Here is an 8688-nt window from a genome sequence, read left to right as displayed (position 1 = left end):
CTTGTGTCGCTAAAGTTTCGTCGGAACGAAGTTACGGAAAGTTAATTAACAATCGGAGACGTAACAATATTTTATTTTTCTTGATACACTTTCTTTTTCCATCTGCTAAAATCAGGAAATACGAGACTTGTATTAATCTAATTATGGAAAAAAACGTATCGTGCAAAAAGGATGTATTCTTGTCCAACCTACTACTCATGTCGACTACACTTACAAGTTACGTGTGTTCTTCCCCGTCCCACCAAACATGCTCGCCCTTTCAGCCGTGCGGGCGCTATAATGTGACGGCCAATCCCACTATTCGTTGGTAAAAAAGTAGCCCAAGAGTTGGCAGTTGGTGGTGATGACTAGTTGCCTTCCCTCTAGTCTTACACTGCTAAATTAGGGACGACTAGCGCAGATAGTCCTTGTGTAGCTTTGCGCGAAATTAAAAACAAACAAACGTGTTCTACTTGGCACTCTTCCACCTATCAAGTTGTAACTCCCGTAAGCAGTTGTGGTCCACACAGAAGCATTATGGTTATACGCAGGTTGATATCTTTATTTCAACAGACGGAATTAAAACAGCTCTGGAAGCAGCTCTTTATTCTTCTGTTTACCCTGTTTATTGGCTTACGTTTCTTAAAAATAACGTCTTTACTTACTTTGCCAAAAGCCTAACAATAAAACATCTAACGTGCCTAATGCAATCCGTTAAAAGATCATCTTATTCCTCTCAGAAGATATACTAAGCCCAAAATTCAAATTTCCAGGAAAACCTATACTATCAATTATGCCAAGTAACCTTCTCCCAGTAAGGCTTTTTTTCCTCTTATCATTTCTTCACACATTCTTCTGATGCAACTATAAACCGCTCATCTGAACAATACATTTCAATTATTCTGATCAACAAATTCAGACTGTTCCCGATCTTACCTAAAGTCACTACATCCAAACTTCTCCTACTCCCATTACTGTTACTTTTGAACAACAAATCCGGACAACCAATAAAAACCACAGTAAAGCAGTCCAAACAATTCCTGATACTGATTCAGATTCTTCTGGTAATAATAATAATTAATATTACTTTACTATGGCCTCAAGTCGTCTTTCTTCATTGCCCCAAACTTCATCACCCCACCTAGCAGACCTTATTAAGTTTAACAGAGCTCTACTCGTACTAAAAGGCTCCTAAATTTTTACCAGTTTTTAAAAAGTTAGTTTTTGTCCTTACAAGCTAAACTGTTCATCTAGTTATAAAGTATTTTGTGTTACGTACAAATGATATGAAGATTAATAGCTTTTTAGAACACAGATTCACGGTTGATTTGTAAATTGATTTTTTGGTTAATTTGTGTTTTTTATTTAATTTGTGCGTAAAAAAAGTTCTTAATCTCAATATCATAAATTGTTCATCCCTTCTTAAACTGCCTTTAGATATAACTCCCTACCAAACCGAAAATCCTTCTAGAGTTTCATGTTCTCTTCAGCATCTCTTGTCTCCTTTCTCTTCTCTACTCGAACGCTTGCTTTAACACATACTCAACTCATTTTATTATAATTATTTAGTACATTCCTAGTTCTTTAAAACTAGCTGTGATTAAATAGTATGCTTCTCATTTTCTCACGAGTGTGACGAAGAGAAACCGCTTTGAACTTAAAACACCTACCACACAGTTCAGTTCAATTAGCTAAGTTTCTATTTAATTGAATTTTCTCTTCATCAGTACCGATGACTTCATTATAGAGAATCTAGTAATCTTATGCTGCTCTGCAAACGTATTTGCCGACACACACACAATTAGTTGTACAGATTCTTCTGAGAAAAGCGTCATCAGATCTAGGACTGAAGTAATGATAAACAGAGACGATATGTTCAGGCGATGAAAATTCCCCACCGTGAGAATTTGTACGACAGATGATGACATCACTACAACATTAATTAACATAAAATCTGTGTTAATATTATAAGGAACTTACTGTGTTTAGAAGTACAAGATACATATGGGATCAAATAATGGGATTAGACCGCCACTCTTTACCGCACCCATGACCCCAAAGTTTTAAAAACAACGGGCCATAAACCACGAACATTCGGATTCACAATCTGAACATGCTTACAACAAGGTCATGCCAAGAAGCAAAGACAGGTCCGTCTGTCGGAAGTGGTAGGATTTCCTTTTTTTTTAATGTGACTTGCCAAATGTTTTCATCCGACCTGTTTTTAATTATCGAGGACATGATAATTCATGGAGTCATTTTTCAAAGAGAAATGAAACTAATGAGTGGCACGTAAAAACTTATGCGTTTAGGTCTATTCACATATAGTTACGATTCCCGCCACATGGTATAATATATTTTTTTCATAAAAATACTAAGCGGAAATGTTTGTTTGTTTGTTTTGAAGTTAAGCACAAAGCTACACAACGGGCTATCTGTGCTATGCCCACCACGGTTATCGAAACCCGGTTTCTAGCGTTGTAAGTCCACAGACGTACCGTTGTGACAGTTGGGGGGGGGGGGTTAAGTGGAAATTTTAACTTTCTATATTCAATGAAAAACTAAATCAAATGAATAATTACAATTATCAATAAAATGAGAATCATTGCCCTGATTTAATTTTTGATTGAATTCAAAGAAAAAAATCTATTTTTATGTTTTCAATATTTTTCAGTTATTTATAAAATAATAATTTATAAATATAATACATAATGTTTTATAAAATAAAAAACTACATGACACACGATATCACAAGACCTGTCTGAAAGCAATGAATAGCAGTATACCTAAATCAATAATTAGATTCAGAAAGTTATAGATGTGGTATTTCAGCATATATATATATAAGTGAGTATTTATCATCCACAGTCGTATTTGACAATCGTTTCTTGTTACTAAAACTTTTGTCCCGGCATGGCCAGGTGGTTAGGACGCTCGACTTGCAATCTGAGGGTCGCGGGTTTGAATCCCCGTCCCACCAAACATGCTCGCCCTTTAAGCCGTGGGAGCGTTATAATGTACGGTCAATCCCACTATTCGTTGGTAAAAGAGTAGCCCAAGAGTTGGCGGTGGGAGGTGATGACTAGCTGCCTTCCCTCTAGTCTTACACTGCTAAATTAGGGAAGGCTAGCGCAGATAGCCCTCGTGTAGCTTTGCGCGAAATTAAAAAACAAACAATACTAAAACCCCATTTATAGTACGCGTGGATATTTCAACTTGTATTTACGGCTCAGCAACTTTGTGTTAGAGATACGTGACTTGATATAATGTTTTCTACTGCATTTACTAGTGAGATAGCAATGTTACACTTGTACATTCGTGTTATTCACGTCTGTACATGTTCATCAAAATCTATTCAGCCAAACAGATTTGACGTGGTCTTGACTAGTTTTTAAATATTTTACCTCTAACCGAAGCTCTGTGTTTCAGTTTGCTTTGTGTTTTATGGAAAGTTGTACATTACTCCATGAAATATTGTAATATCAAGCACAGATAATGAAGGACCTCCACCATAAGAAACTTGACGCTTCTTATGGTAGCTGCTGAATCGGATATAATGTTTTGGCTTTTAAGTGTGTTTGTTTGTTTTGTAATTAAGCACAGAGCTACACAATGGGCTATCTGTGCTCTGTCCACCACGGGTATCGAAACCCGGATTCTAGCGTTTAAGTCCGCAGACATACCGCTGTGCCCCTGAGGGGCTTTTAAGTGTGTGTGTGTGTGTATCGATGTCTGTGGTAGACCTCTCAAAGAAAAGTGTTTATCTGAACATCCTTCATGACATCCGTAGTTCTTGATGGTTTCCATGCACGTGACAAACATTTCGGTCAAGTAAAATTTATGTGACTACATTTAATTCCAGAAAATTCTATTCGAATTAAAGTAAAACTCTAATCACCAAGGCGTTTACAACTAAAACATTCAGAATGAATATATTAGATTAACAGCTTGTTCTTTGTTAATTTGTGAAGAGTTCTATATGGTGCATATAAGTAAATATAACAATGTCACGGATAAAATTTATTGATATAGATTAGAAATAGGGTTTCCAGTGTTATAGCATATGTGTTGTTTATTGCCATATAGATACAACCACAACTGCGTACGTGTAAACATGCTTTGTCTGTACGGTCCAATGTATACGTACTAAATGAGTAGAAATCTTGGCATATGCATGTCAGAAATGATTGCAACTACCTGATTTCCGCTACACGAAATTCACACTGATATAGAAAAGGTCGGGGTTGTTGGGTGGCGCCCGAGGGACTGCCGGAAATCTATTATTGTTTTCAGCATATGTTGTGCAGAGCGGTGATAGATCATAACGGATCTACGGTTTCTGTCTGTTCATCCTGTATGCAAAGGACAATATATGTGTACAGCACTAGATGCCCGAAATCCTGGAGCGACAGGAAACACATGGACAATATTTCTCTGATAGTGCAGAATTAGTGTGTTTATATCTCTTTTTATTCGTCTAATTATCTGTCTGTTTATCGGACAATCTACCTCTCCGTTACGCTTATCACATTTTAAACTTTGTACGTCTGCCCATTCGTTCTTCATGTTATCTCTCTATCTATCTAGTTTTATGTGGATATTTATCTACCTGTCAGAAAAATTGTGTAACTATTAAAAAATATTTTTGGAAAACTTTCAAATTATCAAAATAGGGTTAAACAAGTTCCCTCCTCAATACTTGAAGAACTAGGAAGTCCACGCGACCTTCGGATCTGGAAGGCTGATATTATACAGTAAAAGACAGATAAGATTCAGTAGCGCCTATGATTGGTGGAAACCAACAAATCAAGGCTATCAGATATGGTAATAAAGAACAAAATGTAATAAGATTAAAATTAGACATATATATATATATATATCCTTGAGTGGTGTATTTATTAGCACCTACTCTATTCTAAATTGAGGTTTTGTTAACTTTAATTATTTTTACACAGATTCTATTAGAAATTATAGTTCGTATTGGTAACTTCATCAGCTAAATTACTATCAAAATGTTTCTGTTTATTTTCTTAAGTTGACTTTCATAAGATAAAACATTTGATTCAGAAGCTACGGTAAAAGGTTATCTCGATGAAACTAATGTAGAGTGAAAATACACTAAATACGCATGTACCTGAACGGAAATGTAAAAAAAAAAAGCGTAGAGTTGAAACTTGTTTACTAGGCTCACAAAAACCTAGTGTCAAATACTTAGTTCAAACCTCTACACATATATCTGTAGTAAACATTGTTAGCCAAACATTTCTCTCCCACAAACTATATGGTACCCCCCGTGAAGCTAATTCTAGCCTGTCTGCAGGGAACCTTTATTATTTATTGTTTGAATGTTTTGGCGCAAAGCTACAAAACAGGCTATCTGCGTTCTGTCTACCATGGGGAATCGAATCCCAGATTTTAGCGTTGTATGTACATGAACTTACTGTTGACTTGACTCACTGGGACAAACTTTTATTAACAATACACGAGTGCAAATATTTCAAACTAGCAGAGCATAGCTTAACTGATTTACTTCTTTATGCTGATTTATTGATCTAATGTAAATATTCTTTGTACACAATATTTGTTGTCTTGCTTTCAGGTGCAAAGAAAAAGTAATTACGAGCAGAGAAGCAAATGAAGGCTCCACGAAGTTTTTAAATCGTTTTAACAGATAATTAATCATGGATAGAATGATTAAGTGAAGTCCTCACACAGAGAAGAAACGTAAATAATAGCCCTCTTGACCACACATTACCCAAAAAAAAAAATAATCCGTCCTTCTCAATCTGAGACCAATTGGTCGTCGTGCTTGCCAAAAAAAAGTGTTATGTTTGTCACTTTTGCCTCAAAACGGCCTCTGAGGCCTTGGCCACATAATCCATGTTACTTCCCGCCACAGAATTGTATGTGCACCCCGATTCTGACCCACAGACAGAGAAAGAATGAGACATCCGCTTATATATATATATATATATAAAGTTTATAAGATGTATTTTTAATATCACGCTTCATAGATTAACTTATTTTAACATTCAGATGGTGTTAAAGACCGAAAAACAACAAAACGTTGATTTTTAAGTTTATAATTAAAAAGTAAATTAAGTACATGGTCCAAGTATTACAGCATACTTATAAGTATTCCATCTATATAACAGTATACTTAAGAACCGTATTTGTTTCAAAAATAAGTAACCATGCCTTTAATCTTCTCTAGTCTTATTTAGTTTTAAACTATCTAAATGCATTAAATTGAATATATATTGAACTTGGTATTTTCTTATTCAACAATTTTTTTTTTAATTTGGCCAGTTATAATCTATTTTTAGTTGAGATAGAATTATCTATTCTTGATTTAAATCCGCAATAGTTGTGAATTGTCACGTTATATTTAAACAAGTCCATAACAGGTAATACTCCCATAACTTCAAAGTAAGACCCTATAGCAACAAATTATTCCCAATGCAACTTATTTCGCCTAATTTTCCAATTTTATGTTAAATAATATATATGTCTGTTCGTATTTTTTTTGAAACGGAAAAGTTGTTTGTACTCTTGTAAATGGATAGCGTATAGGATGTTATTGACTGTTCCACTGCTTGGTAAACCAATACCACAAACATATTATTAATGCAAGAATTATTGTTTTATACATGAGAGAAACATAAAATATTAATCTGTAACATATATCTTCTTCAAAAGTTACTCCAAAATATTTAATGGCGAAGACTTTCTAAGTTAACGCTTTTGCAAGTTGATGTATCTTTGTAATTATAACTTTTAAAGCAATTGATACAATCCATATTTATGGCCAACGTTGACATAATGGGAAATATAAAATAAAGATTTTCATACGCCGAATCAACCAGTAGGTAGCAATGTAGGTTGTGATTGGATCTCATTTTATATTAAATATACAAACCCATTTTTAGCCGCGGCATAGCGGCTCAGAGAATGGCTCCGAGTTTTTTCAAGCACAAACTTTTAGCTCATAGCTTCGTCATCTCTTGACCGATTTGAAATAAAATTACAGTTTTAGACCTAGGAGGTCAAACCCTTTCGAGTGATGTATTTGATCACGCCCAAGGTCTCATAGATTAAATTACTCTAATCCTGCCTAGAAGAATTTCAATTTGAGGGTAAGCTAGTAAAAATCCTGACGAGTAATAAAATCGAGTCGGGTATACGCGCGCCCCACGCCTGGTATTGCTGGCGCATAAAAATATAGCTAATAAAATGGAAAAAGTAAGGTTTCATAGATTAATTTACTCTAATCCTGCTTAAAAGAATTTTAAGTGCCGCGGCTATTGAGGATTTCCTCTTGTCCTTTAGTAGATCTAACATTAATAAATCAACTACATGTTTATTAATAGTACACCATATTCCCAAAGATTAATCGAGCTTTTCTTGTAATTGTTGTTTAATTTCGATACTGTATATATTTAAGATATTAATTAAAAGGTCGGTATTCAATAAATGATAAATAAATCCAAGTACGAACATAAGTTATGTAACATGTAGCAAAGCAAAGTAAAATTTATACGTTAAAAAGGACAGAAATTACAGATGATCATACTATCCACAAAACCAGAATCATCATTTGGGGAGGGGGGAGCGACGGGGGATGCTCGGGAGGAGGCCTCAAATGGCAGTTTCTGTGAGACATTGTAATCAGGCCAGATTAACCCACGAAAAACACACCATAGTCAAGAGTTCCCCAACTGAATTGGGAGACCCATGCGGCATCAGTCTTCTCCCCCCCCCCCCAGGCCTTTTGTGAAATGACGCTTCTGTTACACTATAATTAGGTAGTCATCTAAGCAATACAAAAACGATAGAAGTAAACAAAATCAGGGAAAAAGTGGAAACCTAGGAAAACTGAAATCCGAAATAAAACAAGTTTCTGGATCCACACACTTTTTTTTTGTTTGTTTGTTTTCGGGCACAGCTCGGATCAAATGCTATTTTAAATATCTCCTCAATAGGTCATCAGAACTTTACAATACTGTACAGTGTTTCCTTTTATAACAATATATATGTAATGACTGAGTTACAAGTTCTGGGAATGTCTGTAAGTATCATAGCAAGAAAGTTTGAATTTCTTGTTCTTTCTTCTGTGTCCCGGCATGGCCAGATCGTTAGGGCGCTCGACTCGCAATCTGCGGGTCGCGGGTTCGAATGCCCGTCACACCGAACATGCTCGCTCTTTCAGCCGTGGGGGCGTTATAAAGTAACGATCAATCCCACTATTCGTTGGTAAAACAGTAGCCCAAGAGTTGGCGGTGGGTGGTGATGACTAGCTGCCTTCCTTCTAGTCTTATACTGTTAAATTAGGGACGGCTAGCGCTGATAGCTCTCGTGCAGCTTTGCGCAAAATTGAAAACAATTATTCTGCTTCTTTTTTATGACATGAGAACTCAAAAACCAAACCAATGGTATCAACCAATTTCACTGAGGTTTCAAGCTGAGTATCCGCTTTTATAAGTATTATTAACGAGTAGTAATAATTTTAAAAAATCACAATTCTAGTGTAAACAATGTTATCATTACCCCTTGGAGTTACCTTTCTTACAGAAATTTGGTGTTCCTTTAAAAAACATAAGGAAAGGGTGAAACAGTAATTACCAGCTAATAATTTTGTTTGTAATTAAGTACAAAGCTACACAATAGGCTATCTGTGCTCTGCTCACCACGGGTATCGAAACCCGGATT

At 35.6% G+C, this 8688-nt stretch overlaps 1 protein-coding gene across 1 annotated transcript in view; it reads right to left on the bottom strand.

Annotated features, from left to right (window-relative positions):
• LOC106458629 overlaps positions 1-8688 on the bottom strand; it is a 43540-nt gene that overhangs the window by 18927 nt on the left and 15925 nt on the right. The gene's annotated exons all lie outside the window — the stretch shown is intronic.

Source organism: Limulus polyphemus, unplaced genomic scaffold (genome assembly GCF_000517525.1).
Source record: "Limulus polyphemus unplaced genomic scaffold, Limulus_polyphemus-2.1.2 Scaffold495, whole genome shotgun sequence".
In the NCBI taxonomy this organism is placed as follows: domain Eukaryota; kingdom Metazoa; phylum Arthropoda; class Merostomata; order Xiphosura; family Limulidae; genus Limulus; species Limulus polyphemus.
The sequence above is the reverse complement of the archived record's forward strand: the minus strand, read 5'-3'. Positions and strand labels throughout refer to the sequence as shown.